General features: G+C 44.4%; 1 long non-coding RNA gene across 1 annotated transcript; it reads right to left on the reverse strand.

Moving 5' to 3' along the window:
- Window positions 1-8,292: 8,292 nt before the first annotated feature.
- LOC142728761 (uncharacterized) lies at window positions 8,293-15,885 on the reverse strand. The gene is made up of 5 exons (XR_012877747.1): window positions 15,510-15,885; window positions 12,696-12,816; window positions 12,354-12,556; window positions 11,193-11,287; window positions 8,293-8,800 (listed from the first exon to the last, which is right to left on the reverse strand). It is a non-coding gene; the product is annotated as an uncharacterized LOC142728761 (long non-coding RNA).
- Window positions 15,886-18,585: the final 2,700 nt, after the last annotated feature.

The following is an 18,585-nucleotide window of genomic DNA, read 5'->3' on the forward strand; positions in this document are numbered from 1 at the left end:
TGCTGTACACGCCACTCACACATAGGATACATGCTGTACACGCCACTCACACATAGGATACATGCTGTACACGCCACTCACACATAGGATACATGCTGCACACACCACTCACACATAGGATACATGCTGTGAATAGAAGTGTATGACGCTGACAAATCAGCATACACTTCTCATCGTTCCCACCCAGCTTCTTTCACTGCAGAAATACAGCGTGACATCACCCACAGGTCCTTCAACCTTGTCATCGGACAAAGAAGATACATCGGCTCCAGGCGTCCAAAAGGTTAATATGCTCGTCTCTAGGGAGTTTGCTATGCTTACCTGCACATGGTGATGCTGCTGCAAATTCAACTGTACTCTGACACCTGGAGCGGATGTGTCTTCTCTCTTCCGACGCCAAGGTTGAAGGACCTGCGGGTGACGTCACGCTGTGTCTGCAGTGAAAGAAGCTAGCTGGGAATGATGACGTCACCCTCAGGTCCTTCAACCTTGGCGTCGGAAGAGAGAAGACACATCAGCACCAGGCGTCAGGGAGTACAGTGCAGGGTATGTGCAGGTAAGCATAGCAAACTCCCTAGAGGCGAGCATATTAACCTTTTGGACGCCTGGAGCCGATGTATCTTCTTTGTCCGACGACAAGGTTGAAGGACCTGTGGGTAACGTCACGCTGTATTTCTGCAGTGAAAGAAGCTGGGTGGGAACGATGAGAAGTGTATGATGCTGATTTGTCAGCGTCATACACTTCTATTCACAACGCCCAGTTGGTAAATCAAGTAAACACGCCCAGTTGGTAAAAACACAATACACACCCAGTTGGAAATACGAGAAAACACGCCCAGTTGTCCATTTAAATGCTCATTTGCATAAATATAAAATTGCTCATAACTTGGGCAAAAATTATTGTTTTTTTTAAAAAAAAACAACGTTACTGTTTTCTACATTGCAGCGCTGATCACATGCATAGGGATTTGATAATCTGGTGACAGAGCCTTTTTAAGTTGTGAAGTGGCTTTGAGGGCCTTATATATTAGAAACCCCCAAAAAGTCACCCCATTTTAAAAACTTCACCCCTCAAAGTATTCAAAACAGCATTTAGAAAATGTCTTAACCCCTTAGTGACCAACAATACCCTTTTTACGTTTGTCACTAAGGGACCTTTTCACGTGAGCCTAGCCTAAGTCCTGCACGGGTCTCCCGTGCAGGCTGGAGCCGGGGCTCAGCTGTCTGATGACAGCTGAGCTCCTGCTCCAACACCCGCGATCGAAGTTTACTTCGATCGCGGCCGTTTAACCCGTTAAATGCCGCCGTCAATAGCGACCGCGGCATCTAACTTTGTTTACAGAGGGAGTGAGCTCCCCGTCACCCATCGGCGGCCCGCAAATGCTATAACGGGTCTCCGATGGGGTGTCATGGCAGCCGGGGGCTTGATAAAAGCTCCCAGGTCTGCCCTGGACACATGCCTGTTAGGACGTGCCGGAGGCACGTCCTAACAGATTGCCTGTCAGATTTACACTGACAGGCAATAATGCTCTGGTATACGAAGTATACCAAAGCATTATAGCAGCGATCTGAAGATCGCACAGTAAAGTCCCCTAGTGGGACTAATAAAAGAAGTAATCAATGTGAAATAAAGATTATTAATAAAAAGTACAGTAAAAAAATAAATAAAACCATTTTTTTCCATAAAAAGTGGTTTTATTTAGTAAAAGTGTAAAAAAATAATAACAGTACACATATATGGTATCACCGCGACCGTAATGACTCCATTAATAAAGTTAATATGTAATTTAAACCGCAAAGTGAACACCGTAAAAAAAAAATGCAAAAAACAATGGCGAAATTGCAATTTTTTTCCATTGCCCCCCAAAAAAGTCATAATAAAAATGAATCAATAAGTCCCATGCACCCCAAAACAGAACCAATCAAAACTACGTCTCGTCCCGCAGAAAACAAGCCCAAACAATCAATACATTGATGAAAAAATTAAAAAGTTATGGCCCTTGGAAAGCGACGATGCAAAACAAATAATTTTAGTTCAAAAGTGTTTTTATTGTGCAAAAGTCGTAAAACTTAAGAAACCTCTACATATGTGGTATCGCCGTAATCGTACCGAACCATAGAATAAAGGTAACATGTTATTTACGTCGCACAGTGAACGGCGTCAATTTAAAAACGCATAGAACAATGGCGGAATTTCAGGTTTTTTTTATAAACCCCCCCAAAAAAGTTAATAAAAGTTAATAAAAAAATTATATGTACCCAAAAATGGTGCTATTAAAAAGTACAACTAATTACGCAAAAAACAAGTCCTCATACAGCTATGTAGACGAAAAAATAAAAAAGTTATAGCTCTTTGAATGCGACTATGGAAAAACAAATAAAATAGCTTGGTCATTAGGGCTTAAAATGGGCTGGTCACTAATGGGTTAACCCTTTAGACATTTCACAGGAAATAAAGCAAAGTAGAGGTGAAATTTACAAATTACATATTTTTTAAAATACATTTTTAATACAATTTTTTTTATAACACAGAAGGTTTTATCAGAGAAATGCAACTCAATATTTATTGCCCAGGTTCTGCAGTTTTTGGAAATATCCCACATGTGGCCGTAGCGTGCTACTGGAATGAAGCACTGGCCTCAGAAGCAAAGGACCACCTAGAGGATGTTGGGGCCTTACTTTTATTAGAATATATTTTAGGCACCATGTCAGGTTTGAAGGGCTCTTGAGGTACCAAAACAGTGAAAATCCCCCAAAAGTGACCCCATTTGGGAAACTACACACCTCAAGGAAATTATCTAGGGGTATAGTGAGCATTTTGACCGCACAGGTTTTTTACAGAAATTATTGGAATTAGGCCGTGAAAATTAAAATCTAAATTTTTTCAAAGAAAATGTAGGTTTCCACAAGGACTAAAGGAGAAAAACCACTGCAAAATTTGTAAAGCAATTTCTCCCGAGTAAAACAATACCCCACATGTGGTAATAATTGGCTGTATTGAGACACGGCAGGGCTTAGAAGGGATGGAACGCCATTTGGCTTTTGGAGCTCAAATTTAGCAGGAATAGTTTGCAGAGGCCATGTCACAATTACAAAGCCCCTGAGGGGATAAAACAGTGGAAACCCCCCCACAAGTGACCCCATTTTGGAGACTACACCCATTGAGGAAATTATCTAGGGGTATAATGAGCGTTTGGACCCCACAGGTCTTTGCTGAAATTATTGGAACTAGGCCCTGAAAATAAAAATCTATATTTTTTCAAAGAAAATGTAGGTTTAGCTAATTTTTTCTCATTTCCACAAGGACTGAAGGAGAAAAAGCACTGCAAAATTTGTAAAGCAATTTCTCCCGAGTAAAACAATACCCCACATGTGGTAATAAGTGGCTGTTTAGACACACGGCAGGGCTTAGAAGGGAAAGAGCGCTATTTGGCTTTTGGAGATCACATTTAGCAGGAATGGTTTGCAGAGGCCATGTCACATTTGCAAAGCTCCTGAGGGGACAAAAAATGAAAACGCCCAAAAGAAACTACACCTCTTGAGGAATTCATCTAGGGGTGTAGTAAGCATTTTGACCCCACAGATGTTTCATAGAATTTATTAGAATTGGGCAGTGAAAATAAAAACAATCCTTTTTCTTCAATAAGACGTAGCTTTAGCGCAAAATTTTTCATTTTCCCAACAAATAAAGGAAAAAAAGAACACAACATTTGTAAAGAAATTTCTCCCGAGCACGGCAATACCCCATATGTGGTCATAAACTGCTGTTTGGGCACACGGCAGGGCTCAGAAGGGAAGGAGCGCCATTTGGAGTGCAAATGTTGCTGGATTGGTTTCTGGGCGCCTATGGGCCCAAAACAGTGGAAACCCCCCGGAAGTGACTCAATTTTGGAAACTACACCCCTCAATGCATTTACCTAGGGGTGTAGTAAGCATTTTAACCCTGCAGGTGTTTTGTAGAATTTAGTGTGCACTCGATGTTGCAGAGTGAAAATGGGAGTTTTTCCATAGATATGCCAATATGTGGTGCCAAGCTTGTGCCACCATAACAAGACAGCTCTCTAATTATTATGCAGTGTTTCCCGGTTTTAGAAACACCATACATGGGGCCCTAATCTTTTGCCCTGACATTCGACCAGGCTCAGGAGTGAAAGTGTACCATGTAAAATTGAGGCCTAATTTGTCGATTTACAAAGTATTGGTTCACAACTGCAGAGGCTCAGATGTGGAATAATAAAAAGAAACCCCTGAGAAATGACCCCATTTGGAAACTACACCCCTCAAGGCATTTATTAAGGGGTGTAGTGAGCATTTTCACTCCACAGGTCTTTTCCATAAATGATTGCAATGCGGATGGTGCAAATTAAAAATTAATATTTTTCCCTAGATATGCCATTTCAGTGCCAAATATGTCATGCCCAGCTTATGCCACTGGAGACACACACCCCAAAAATTGTTAAAAGGGTCTCCCGGGTATGAAGATGTCATATATGTGGAAGTAAACTGCTGTTTGGGCACATTGTAGGGTTCAGAGCGGAGGGAGCGCCATTTGGCTTTTTGAGAGCGGATTTTGCTTGGTAGTAGATTTGTTTGATTATTGCTGGTGTTTCCATTTATAATGTGGGGCATATGTAAGCTGGGCAGAGTACATCAGGGACATAGTCAGGTGGCATAATAATGGGGTAAAAAAGCAATAAAATGATCCATAGATGTGTGTTACGCTGTGAAGCAATCCTTTCTGCACAGGCCGGTGTCGCACTGATATATGGCGTCCTTTCTTATCCCCCTTTTGGTCCACACTCCGCACCTTTGCAGTTTGGGGAATTTTGCTGGGAAAGTGTTGTCCTGGTATAATACGGGCACCCTCGCTTCCAGCAGATATGTTTGGGCCCTGCCCTTCCTGGTTCCCTAATTTTAGGTCCTTGGTAAATCGCCTCTTGAAACAGAAGAAATGTTCCCCTCGGGCCGGCACAACTGCATATTTTTTCTTTCCTGACTTATTGGAGCCATAACTAATTTTATTTTTTCATAGACGTAGTGGTATGAGGGCTGTTTTTTTGCTGGACGAGCTGTAGTTATTATTGGTACCATTTTGAGGTACATGTGACTTTTTGATCACCTTTTATCCTATTTTTTGGGAGGCCAGGTAAACAAAAAAATACAATTCTGGCATAGTTTTTTTTTAGGTTTTTTTTATACAGCGTTCACCAAGCATTATAAATTACATGTTAACTTTATTCTGCGGGTCCGTACGATTCTGGCGATACCTAATTTCTACCACTTTTTTATGTTTTACATTTTTTTGCACAATAAAATTACTTTTGTAAAAAGAATGTATTTTTTCTGTCGCCAAGTTGTGAGAACCATAACTTTTTTACTTTTTTGTCGACGGAGCTGTATGAGGGCTTGTATTTTGCGAGACGAGCTATAGTTTTTATAGTTACCATTTTTGGATACGTGTGACTTTTGATCACTTTTTATTCCAATATATGTAGGTCAAAGTGACCAAAAAACAGAAACTCTGGTACGTTTTTTTTACGTTGTTCACCGTGTGCAATAAATAATATTATATTTTGATACCTCAGGTCGTTACAGTCCCGGCGATACCAAATACGTATGGTTTATTATTATTTTTCAATAATAAAGGACTTGATAAGTGAAAAAGGGCGATTGTGTTTTATTTTATTACTTGAAACTTTTATTGTTTTCAAACTTTTATTTTTTTCACTTTTTTTTGACACTTTTTTTATACTTTTTTTTACACTTTTTCTCAAGTCCCACTAGGGGACTTGACGGTCCAACTGTCAGCTTTAGTTTTTTTCTAATACATTGCACTACCTACGTAGTGAAATGTATTAGATCTGTCAGTTATTCACTGACAGCAAGCCGATTAGGCTTCGCCTCCCGGCGGGGCCTAATCAGCTTCCGTAATGGCAGAGCAGGAGGTTATTGTGTCTCCTGTTGCCATAGCAGCAGTCGCAAGTCCTGATTGCCTGTCAGGGCTGGCGATCTGCTAGCAACCGCTAAGATGCAGCAATCGCTTTCGATTGCTGCATCAAAGGGGTTAATGGCAGGGATCGGATCCTACCATTTCATGTGGATGTCAGCTGTAATATATCGCTGACCTCCACCGCTGATGACGCTGGATCAGCTCCTGAGTCGGCGCCATCTTGCCGGCGGCTACGGAAGCCGATCAGGCTCCGCCGCTGTACGGATCTTGACCGGCTTCCGTGCTAGGCAGACTGGGAGGCCAGTATTAGGCCTCCGGTTGCTATTGCAGCCACCGGAACCCCGGCAATTTCATTGCTGTGGTTCCAATGAGCTGCAAACAGGTTAAATGTAGCGATCACGTTTGAACGCTGCATTGAAGGGGTTAATGGCGGGGATCAAAGCTAATTTTGGTCCCCGCCATTACAGCCGGATGTCAGCTGTCAGATACAGCTGAGATCCGGCGATGATGGCACCGACTCAGCTTCTGAGCCGGTGCCAATTATTTGGCGTAAGTATATGACATTTTGCGGGAAGCACTGGCTTTCCATGTCGTATACGTACGACAAATGTCGGGAAGGGGTTAAGCTTTCTATGCATTTAAACGTCTTTTCTCCTATCCATATGGGACTGTTAATCAATGGATACAACAACTGGGGTAATACTATCATTTTAATTACGGCTATTCGATCTGCCATAGAAAGGGGTAACCTATTCCATATCTTAATTTTTGGGTGAGAATTTTGTAGCGGGTGTCGATCCACGTAGGGTAGTCTCTTCAATCAACCCATCGGGTTGACCACCAGATCATGGGTGCAGGGGATTTAACAGGTGAGTAATGGCTGTTTTTTTCATTTCAAAACATTCCATGCAACTAGTTTAATTTCTCGGACATTCCTTTTAAGGAAATATTTATCGGGGCACAATGCACCATTTCTGGGCGCTGTATCCAATGTTTATCTGGACAGTCGCCTGGTTATATTTCTGGACTTTGTATGCACTATTTACCTGGATGCTGGGTAATAATTATGTGAGTTAGAAACAGGAGGACCTGCAATCTCATCAACATTGTCCTTTCCTCATAAAATGTTCTTCTTGAGACATCTGATGGATTACTCTGAAAATATGGCGTAGATGCCAATCAAGGACCAAAGGTTGACATACTCAATGGCCTCCAGGATCTGAATTTAACCTTTTTCTTTCACTAACCCATTTCTCTAGGAGTCATATATAAAGGTTGGGTCTATGGAGCCCAGATGAGCTACATTAGCAACTTTGAAAGAGCAGCCTCAGAGACATTCAGCTCCAGGATGGTCTGTGCCAGATAAGTAGTGGTTCAGAACGCACTGGACGATGTAGGTGCACGAATAGGGTCCCAACCCAATCGTAGTCAAAATAAGTATTTGGCACACAAAGCTGAAGTTTAAAGAAGAAATCTTGATTTTTTTCAAGTGGTTGTAGATGCCAGAGGCTTAGTGCGACGCTTCGGTCATTACATGACCTTCATCAGGCACTGTGCCGTTCTGGTTGCTGGTACATCCAGTAGTTGGCGCTTCGTTCCGAATGGCGGCTGACCGCTGTAGTTGGCGCACTTGAGATTTCTTAAAACTTTGGCTTTGAGTGCCGAATACTTATTTTGGTCTGTGTCAGATGTTAGGGATGAAGTCTACAACTGGCCAGACCACCTATCTTTCCTTCGCTCTGGAAATATAGGACAGTCCACGAGGCAGCACATCATGTCTGGTCAATTCCCCTACTACTCTGTACACTAACATCTTCAAAAGAGAAGAGGAAGGTGCAGATGTGACGTTCAGGTTAGGTATTTGCAGTATTGAAGTTGTATTGTGCTCCCCTTGGAGCGCTGTGCAAAGGCAAAACTCCTTTATTGGAATGATGTGTAGATGGTTGGTACTCTATTTGGGTGCGCAGGCTTAGTTTGTTGTGTGCTCACTTGGCTAGGTCGGCAATAATGAGTGAAATGTATACAGTACCTTAGGAAAATACAGTGTGAGACAAAGATGATAACAGGAGCGCTCCCTAGAGTAATACCTTGAAAAAAAATGTCAATTAGTCTTCTCACCTTTTAAACCTCTTTGTTGATAAGAACATCGACTGGATGCAGTTGTCTCTCTTTTTGTAGCTTCTTGTTCTTCTGACACGGAGTACAGTATGTCTCAGGCTGGGGGATTTCTTTGCTGGACTTCAATGAATCAGTGACCATGTCCACAATTGATTACACAGGTATAATATAGATTTTATGAAAGTTCTTTGGAATTAAAACAAATTATTTTTATGTATTTGTCTATCCATTTTTATTAGAAATACAATAAATACATTGAGGTATGTTTTTATTGACATGTGTTGCTATCAGCCAGACAGGAAAAAAATATGGATGGCCTTGGGAATCTGTAGAGGCAGCTGTTCTACAGGAAAGGGAGTGCAGAGACCCTACCAAACAGGACGAGGGGAGGAAGTCCATTGCCGGGCATCTGAAGAGACTTGCCATTAAACACCCAAAACCATTGTACTTCACCGCAGCCCTGCGAATCATGGACAAAGCTTCATTTTCAAAGACTTCTGGACAGTTGTCTTTTAATTGGATGGATCTTAAAAACCCCTTCTGGACAGTGGGGGATGGGAAGGAGGAGGTGTGGATGGATGACGTTCCGGCATTCTTAGATGGACATTAGTGGTTCATATCTGTTGCCTCTTTAGCGTAGAGACCTTGATCTGGCACATCCCTTTCCATGGCTGACGTTCTCGACACCAGGGCTTCCTCCTGCTGATGTTGTACGGTACATTCCCTTCAGTTCTGAAACAAGAATAAATAAAATGTCCTAGTGAAGAGTTGCTCTCTTGAAGATATTCCCCGTGACCCACACCAAGACCCTTTATCTGCCAGGTAGGTAGATTGTGCGTTCTATGTTCAACTAAGATACAAAATTCACAAGTAAATCTGCTCAACTAAGATGCGGTTAACACAAAGGTTTCAAAACGGGGACAGATAGGGCGCCAAGCGATGGTAGAATTTTATTTAAATACGCGTTTCTGGCACGACTTGTCCCATTATCTGATCTTAACCTGACGAAGGAACCAGTCAAGTTTAGTCCCGGACCAGTCCGGTCCAGAAATACAGTCAAAATAAAATGGGTTTTACTTTACTGTCCACGTGTGAAGTATTTGTGTTACCCGCCGCTTACCAATTTTTAAAGGGGAACTCCAAGAAAAATTTGTCATGCATTCAAAGGCGCAGTGCCCACCCAAACTACATCGCAGGATTTTATTTAAAAAATTGGCTGTTATCTATTGGATTACTCCAATATGTAAAGGCCAATATCACTAACAGCTCCTGGCTCAGCCAGCAGAGGTGGGGTCCGGAGCCGAATGGGACCCAGAGCTGCTGAAGGAGCGGGAAGTACATAAAGGGGATTTGTCCGGGGGTCTGAATACATTTTAGGGTTTGGTATTAAAGGGGTTTTCCAGGCTTTATAAAAATTGTAATTCAAACTGAAAATTGCACCATTTAGCAAATACCCACCTTCTAATTCTCTGCGGCTCCAGTGCCGGCGGTTCACAATCCCCTGCCGGCCTGTTTACATAGGCTGGACCAGTGATGTCCCGTATCGGCACATGATAGAACTAGTCAATCACTGGCCACAGTGGTCACGTGCCATACTTACTTAGATCACTTCTGCAGGCGATACCCTCCCTCTATACTGTCCTTACTGCAATGTTTTTATAGTGAGGACAGAATACAGGGAATATCTGGTACACAAAGTGTATTCTCACTAACCCTGCCCCATGACAAGCCATGCCCAATGAACCACGTTCTGTCAAAGGTAGGCCCTGTCAAGTCCTGTCTCAATCCATCTGAAACCGAAGTGTCCCTAGAAAGAAATTCCAAATATTGTCAACTATGCTCTATTAGGGTATAGTATGAAGAATCAGTGCAGTAGGGTCTATATACTACTATATACACAAAGCTGCCATGTGCTGAACATTGCAAAACACACTTTTCATAAAAGAGCGTTAATTCCAGTCCTGCAGTCACCCTGATGACCTTATACTGTGCCAGTACTTGAGGTAGGTGTGCCCCTTTATATATTACTTGCAGCCAGAATTGGCACCGGGATTATCAGCTCATTGACGAATTCTTGAGGTCACATTTGTGTCTTGATGTCACCAGTCTGAACCAATCCTACACCACTTGCTCTTTATAGAATTTTCAGAAAAAAAAATACCCCTAGCAATAAATACTGCATGTAAATAATATTCTCATTACAGTACAACAACAAATAAATGGAAAAAGAGCCATATCCCTATTAGGTCCCGCGGACATCATAGAGGTGGTCCTTGACTTCCAGTCCTGCAGTCACCATGAAGACTTTGTGCTGTCAGTGCAGGCAGAATAAAGCTGACATGGTGACAATGTAATGTTTTATATGTACTACTACTCCCTGTACTGACTGATAGTAGAGAGAATGGACTAAGCTGAAGGATTCCCGACTCTTATCAATTCTTTAAATAGGGAATATGCCCTGAATACTAACCCCAAATGTATATTACATTTATAGTAGGACAGATTTACTATTCAAATTGAGCCAGAATTATGGCGTACATGTTGTGCGCCATATTTATTAATTGTTTTAGACACATTTTGCGGCGTGCTTGACAAGGGGCGTGGCCTAGAATAAAGGGGCGTGTCTTAAACTAAGCCAACCAAGAGGTGGTATAAGGAAGAGAAAAGTGTCTAACATGTCTAGCAAAATCTATCATACATCGTGCACCACTGTGATAAATTTGGCGCAATTTCTGACTTCCTTGTATCAGTTTACACTGTGTAAAACTCAGATAGTTTTAGGCCCCATGCACGCTAACTTATTTTTGCGGCCGCAATTCACCCGCAAATCTGCAGGTGAATTGCGACCCCATTCATTTCAATGGGCCCATGCACACGACCTTGGTTTCCACGGTCCATGCATTGCCCAGGAACCTGGACCGCAAAAACAACGGACATGTCTTATTACGGTCGTGTTTTGCGGTACAGGCTCATAGAAAATAATGCACGCGGTCATATGCACGGCCCGCAATTTGAGGGTGGCCGTGGGTGACACTCCGCGGACGTACGAGCCGTAAGTCACGGTCAATGCACCTCACTATGGTCGTGTGCATGAGGCCTTAGTAAATCTGCCCCATGGTAATACCAGTGACAGCCCGCTCTTTCCCGGTGGGGTACAGTCCTCCGCACATCTTCATCCACGTCTCATCTTGTATGTGCCGGTTACTTTTCTCCTTATACCTGAGAAGTAACAAAAATAACATCAGAAACTAAAAAAACACAATTCCAAGTATTTCTCCCCATTTCTAAAAATAACATTTCCTGCAGGTGAATAATGGAAAATATAAAGATATAAATATATTCAGGCCTATGTGTCTGTCCAGGGGGTCAGTGAGGGTCCTGCCTGCTATATGTGGGGAGGTCTTGCTGCACAATAACGGAGGGGAAAATGTCTGTACATCAATATATATTTGTCTCTAGGAGCCCCTACAAAGTCTCAGTGAGGGCCCTGTCTGTTATACGGGGGGAGCTTGTATACAGCATTAGTAACAGGCATGTCACTCCAGTATAGATATTTTGGGTGCCGGTTCTTCGACCCCACTGTCCATAGTTTAATTAAACACCTTAAGAAAATGGATCATCACTAAGAAGTTTTATTTAAAGGGGTACTCCCATCTTACTATTTCTCTGGGACTCACACCTATGTGGAAAACGGAGGTCTCTCCCTGACCCTGTCCTGCTTTGTTCCCAGATTCCTGTCCCGTCTAATGGCTGCTGATTCCAGGTGGAGAATGACTTGGGAAAGGCCTCGCACGTCCCTCTCTCTATTCTGTTCTATGGAAGTTTCGGAAACAGCTGAGCGCTGTTGAACTATTCGCGCAACTCCCATAGTACAGAACGGAGAGAGCTGCGTGCATGCGCATAGGTGGATATCACATAAACGTCTGAGATGGAGAAAACCCTCTAAAGAGATTATTTCATTAAAGGGGTTGTACATAATTAGAAAAATAGAGCTGATATCTTCCAAAAACAGAGCCACACCTGTCCACAGGTGATGTGCGGTGTGTGGACAGCTTAGCCCTATACATTTCAATACATAAAAGCTGCAATACCACACACAGCCTCTGGACAGAGGTGGCGCAGAGCTTCCATTTGGGTCATAGAGAGGGTCTCCAGCGTGATACCCCCCTCTATGATATCTAAATACCCTTATAGGGCATTTCAGGTGTAACCAGAAGTTAAGGTGATACAAAAAAATATTCCATACGTGAGATTTCCTTAATGGAGATATTGTAACAATAATTACTGAAAATATGTAATTGACTTTTTCCTCCATTGTAGGAATAGAACCCGAGAAGTGACGTTTTGGACTACGGAACAGTCGATTCTCCGGATGAAATGCTGTGTGGTTGGAGCGCAGTCCCAGGAGCGCTGGTGTTGTTGTGCTGATCCATGTTCTTCTTATCTGGAGCTTGTATACAGAACACGCGATCCTTCTGGTCCGACCTACTAACATATATAAGCACAGCCTAAACACACACGTAATGATATATAATAACATAACATTAACATAACATTACTATGTATCAGCCCTGATACGTCAGTCTCATCATATTTCTGGGGTCCCCGCACACAGGATATACGTTACCTCCTGTGATGATGTCACTTCCCGGTATTTCCTGTATGACATGGCTGCTCTTCCTCTTCCCGTTTCCCTTTCTGATGTATTTCCTCTTCCTGTGTGATAAGACGTGTGCTGTTGCCTCCTGCTGTGTATAACACGAGATGTAACATGTCTTATAAAACATGTAAATAATAATCGCAGAAAGCGAAAAACATTTTGTTCATTTCCATTCACATCAATGGTTATTTGTTTGCAGCCGTTTTTTTGAGCCGTACTTGTCTGTTTTTAGAATCAACTACAGGGAGATTTGAGATGTGGTTTGAGAATTTCTTTCCTATGTAAACGCCACCGATAAGGACAGCTAAGAAGCCTCAGTTATCAGCGAGCGACCCCATCATTAGACTAAGCAGAGTGCCCCCATACAGTGCCAGCAGAGTATTGTCCCTTAAACAGTGCCAGTATACTGCCCCCTCATAAACAACACTACCAGCAGAGACCCCCTCAATAAACCATATTGCCAGCAAAGTGCCTCCAATAATTAGTGCCAGCAGACTGCCCCCAATAACCACTACAAGCAGAGTTCCCCCTCACAAATAGTCCCAGCAGAGTGCCTTCCTTTATGCAGCTACATCATGTAAGATCTTCCCTAGTTTGGAAGTCTCCAGGACAATGTGGGAGAGAAGACAAGTGTGATGTAACCTGGTTGCAGTGTGTAAATGTAGCCTGAAACATCACGTGTAGCTCCTAAGTCTATGTTCACATGTTACATATTTATTGCAGATTTCCATGGTCAAATTGACACAAAGTATGAATGTGAATAGGGTTCTAGAAAACTGCATAAACTTAGGCCTAGTTCACACAGAGTTTTTTTGGAGCGTTTTTTTTAAGTGGAAAACGCATCGAAAACCGCACCAAAAAACGTCCGAAAACTAATCTTATTGATTTCAATGGGATGCAGAGGCGTTTTTCCCACGAGAAAAAAACACTCACAGGAAAAAGCAGCGTCAAGCCCTTTCTTCAAGCGTTTCCGTCTCTGACCTCCCATTGCCATCAATGGGAGGCAAAGAAAATGGTTTTCGCAGCATTTTTGCCTGCGGTGCTCAATGGCCGTGGTCGAAAAATGCGTAAAAAAAGCGGCAGAAGGAATTTTGAGGCAGATTTTTCCACCTGCAAAAAACTTGGTGTGTAAACAGGGACTTCGTGTCCACATGTGACCTTCTCTATCCAATCACAGCTGTAATTCCAGCCAAGGCTGCCTAAGATTATGTTCACACCCCCCACTTCTCCTGCGGTTTGGCCGCTGCAGCCCGATGAGGAGGGATTATAACTAGAAATTGTGGATATAAAGAACATGCAGAGGTTTCTGTGTGACAGTCTAAGGGCATGACCAGACGTGGCGGAGTTCTGCATACACTGTCCGCATCAATGCCGCACATAATCTGCGTTGCAGATTCTGTCGCGGCTTTGCCTAAAATGGGCATTAAATTGATGCGGACTGGCCGTTGCGTATTGAGGGGGAAAGGGCTTCCCTTCTCTCTATCAGTGCAGGATAGAGAGAAGGGACAGCCCTTTCCCTAGTAAAAGAAAAGAAATTCATACTTACCCGGCCGTTGTCTTGGTGACGCGTCCCTCTTTCGACATCCAGCCCGACCTCCCTGTATGACGCGGCAGTTCATGTGACCGCTGCAGCCTGTGATTGGCCTGTGATTGGCTGCAGCCGTCACTTGGACTGAAACGTAATCCCGGGAGGCCGGACTGGAGGAAGAAGCAGGGAGTTATGGGTAAGTATGAACTTCTATTTTTTTTACAGGCTGATGTATATTGTGATCGGATGTCACTGTCCAGGGTGCTGAAACAGTTACTGCCAATCGTTTAACTCTTTCAGCACCCTGGACAGTGACTATTTACTGACATCGCCTATTAACGCTCCTGTAATTACGGGTGCACACACGTAATCACCCGTAATTACGGGAGCCCCATTGACTTCCTCAGTCTGGCTGTAGATCTAGAGATACATAGGTTTAGCCAGAATGAAGAACTATCATGTTAGTATAACCAGTACGCTCCGCAGCACACATAACATCTGCGGAATTCATTGCGGAATTTTCACTCTCCATTGAAGTCAATGGAGAAATTCCGCAATGAGTCCGCAACAAGTCCGCTACACGTCCGCAACAGCCAGTGTATGCTGCGGACACCAAATTCCGCACCACAGACTATGCTCCGCAGAATTGTCCGCAACGTGTAAACGAACCCAACTAAAAAGCTGTGGAAAGCAATGGAGAAACGTGTACGCTGCGGATTTCCGCTGCGGACTATCCGCAGCGGAATTGCAGAGCAATTCCGCCACGTCTGGTCATGCCCTAAAAAACGAAAAGATTCCACAGCCCTAAGGCTCTGTTCACATCTGCATTGGGGTCCCGTTCTGACGTTCCCGTCAGAGGTTTCCGTCAGAACAGGACCCTGAGCAGACACAAACTGACACCGACGGAAACCAGGGGTTTCCGTTTCCATCACCATTGATTTCAGTAGTCGACTAAGCTATTGCTTCCGGCAAAACGAAGGGTCCGGAGCACAAAAGAGACAAACGGAAACCACGGGCACCGGCTCCGTCACCATTGAAATCAATGGTGATGGAAACGGAAACCCCTGGTTTTCGTCGGTGTCTGCTCAGGGTCCCGTTCTAACGGAAACCTCCGATGGAACGTCAGAATATTACAGTTAATATTTATTAAAAATTCTGTTTTAAAGTTTTTTGCCTGGCAGTGATAGTTTGATATTTGTCCAAAACCTATTTATTTCCATATTTCATGGATATTATGAGGTGGGACTACTCACCTAACCAGTATGTTCCGACGGGAGCTGCATGCGTCCATCTCATCAAGTCTCCGATCTCCTGGCAGCTCCACTTTGTACAGATCCTACAATGAAAATCTATGCAAAAAGTTTACACCAAAAAAACAGAAAATTCTACTGCGGAACCAGGATTGTTGTTGTGTGGCAGGGCTGCCCCTCGCCCTTCTGCTGCCGGAGGTAAACAGTGAAATAGCGCCCCCACCTGCATCACCATAGAGTGGCCATGTGGGGTAGAGAAAAGATAGCAAAAAAAATATAGAAAACCTTTATGTTTACATGTAGTAGAAATCTATTTAATACAAGTGAATAATATTTATAAAAATCGTAATCACATGCTGCGTTAGGCCTCATTCCCACGACAGGGTTTCCCGGCCGGGTGCCGGCCGTTCATAAATCGGCCGGCACCCGGCTGCATTAGGAATAATAGACCCCTAATGGGGCTATTCACACGACCGATTTTTTGACGGCCGGGGAAACCGGCCGTCAAAAAATAGGACATGCTATATCTTCGGCCGGGTACCCGGCCGCCCGGCTCCCATAGAAGTCTATGGGGCCGGGTAATACCCGGCCATCACCGGGATGTGTCCCGAGTGATGGCCGGGTTTTCCGGCGCTTGCGCTCTATCTCCTCCTCCTCACAGCGCAGAGTGCATGTGAGGAGGAGGAGTTGATGCCATTCTGACGAATGGCATCGCTGTACACTGTGTTGCAGGGCCGGGGTGTACAGCAGGTGGAAGGGAGCGCTGCGCTGGCTCCCTTCCCCTGCTTGTTTTAAAAGCACCCTGGCCCGGCGACACCTTCGATGGCGCCGCTAGCAGCTGCTGCGGCTGCTACTACTGCAGCGACGCCACTATCGCAGAGCAGGGAGGTATCTCCCCGCTCTGCTATGTGCTAGCCGCACTTTAGCTCCTTGAAGGAGCGTAATCCCCGTGTTTTCGGGGATTCCGCTCCTGGACAGAGCGCTTGATGTCTCTGTCCATATCTGGGCAGTGACATCAGGGGAAACTCCTGAAGCGGAATCCCCGAACACATGGGGATTCCCCTTCAGGAGTTGCCGCAGATGTCACTGTCCAGATTTGCCTGGCCCGGATGCAAAACTTTATGCAAACCGGCCGGGCAGAATAGCCGATTTTACCGACCGGCACTCGGGCGCGACCCGGTCGTGTGAATCCCGCCTTAGGCCTCATTCACACGACAGGGTCCGAGTGTCGGCCGGGAAAATCGGCCGTTTTTGGCCGATTTTCCCGGCCGGTTTACATCCGTTCCGATTCCGTTCCGGGCCGTGTTGCTGTTTTTACCGGCCGATTTGGACCCGATTTGCATCCGGTTTTTTCCCTGACCGTTTTTTAATCGGATTAATTTTTTGCACTTTACTTATTTTTTTATTATTATGTTCTGTCCCTCAAAGGTCAAAAAAGACCTTTTTGGAACTTTTAATATTTTTTTTCTTTCTTTTACACCATGTTTTTCCCTGTAACTGGAGCTGTACAGCAGCCCCAGTTACAGGGGAAATCAGCCCTCTCACAGTGACGATTGTCACTAATAGGATTGTGCTAGGTCTAGTAAGACCCAGCAGCAGTCTGTCACTAACGGCACCCGGCGATCATGTGACCAGTCACATGATCACCGGGAGGAATAGAGACAGCACCGCTGCTGTCTCTATTTCTATACACAGCGTTCATTGAGCGTTGTGTAAAAAGACATTGTAGAAGACAGAAGCAGTGAAAGCTGCTTCTATCCTCTCCTCAGGGTCCCCGGCAGTCACGGACAGCCGGAGACCCGACATTCAGCTGCCCGATCGCGCGGGCAGCAAGTTAAAACCCGAGCCGTAAAAAGTCTATGGCTCGGGTTTTAAGGACCCTGACCGCTGGCCGTAAAAACACAGCCAGCGGTCGGGAACCGTAACAAGCAGGGGAAGGGAGCCAGCGCAGCGCTCCCTTCCACCTGCTGTACACCCCGACCCTGCCACACAGTATCACCAGCGTAGCCATTCGTCCGAATGGCATCAACTCCTCCTCCTCACATGCACTCTGCACTGTGAGGAGGAGAGAGTGCGCGAGTGACGGTTGACCCGGCCATCACTCGGGACACATTCCGGTGATGGCCGTGTATTACCCAGCCCCATAGACTTCTATGGGAGCCGGGCGGCCGGGCACCCGGCCGAATATAGGGCATGTCCCATTTTTTGACGGCCGGTTTTCCTGGCCCGTCAAAAAATCGGTCGTGTGAATAGCCCCATTAGGGGTCTATTATTCCTAATGCAGCCGGGTGCCGGCCGATTTATGAACGGCCGGCACCCGGCCGGGAAACCCTGTCGTGTGAATCCCGCCTTAATTCTGCAGTGTATTACTGACATACCTACCTACCTGCACTAATTATATTACACTCATCCATTATATACCTACCTGCACTCATTATTTTACACTCATCCATTATATACCTATCTGCACTCACTACATTACACTCATACATTATATACCTACCTGCACTCATTATATTACACTCATCCATTATATACCTACCTGCGCTCATTATATTACACTCATCCATTATATACCTACCTGCACTCACTATATTACACTCATCCATTATATACCTACCTGCACTCATTATATTACACTCATCCATTATATACCTACCTGCACTCATTATATTACACTCATATTATATACCTACCTGCACTCATTATATTACACTCATCCATTATATACTTACCTGCACTCACTATATTACACTCATCCATTATATACCTACCTGAACTCACTATATTACACTCATCCATTATATACCTACCTGAACTCACTATATTACACTCATCCATTATATACTTACATGCTGGCCCTTTAAGAAACGGCCTGGGCCAGCGCGCACTTGGGATCCGGCTGCCGTGAGCAGGAGACATCAGTGGACGTTAGCGACCTCGTGGTGGAGGAGGCTGTCAAGCAAGGTACAGGATCCAGCAACGGAGACCACTGGCAGGAGAGGGACCTGCCGCCAGCGTTACAATAACTTTACCCCAGTCCTCTGCAGTCCAATCAATATACTTAAAACAGGATGTC

Source organism: Rhinoderma darwinii, unplaced genomic scaffold (genome assembly GCF_050947455.1).
Source record: "Rhinoderma darwinii isolate aRhiDar2 unplaced genomic scaffold, aRhiDar2.hap1 Scaffold_69, whole genome shotgun sequence".
Lineage (NCBI taxonomy): Eukaryota > Metazoa > Chordata > Amphibia > Anura > Rhinodermatidae > Rhinoderma > Rhinoderma darwinii.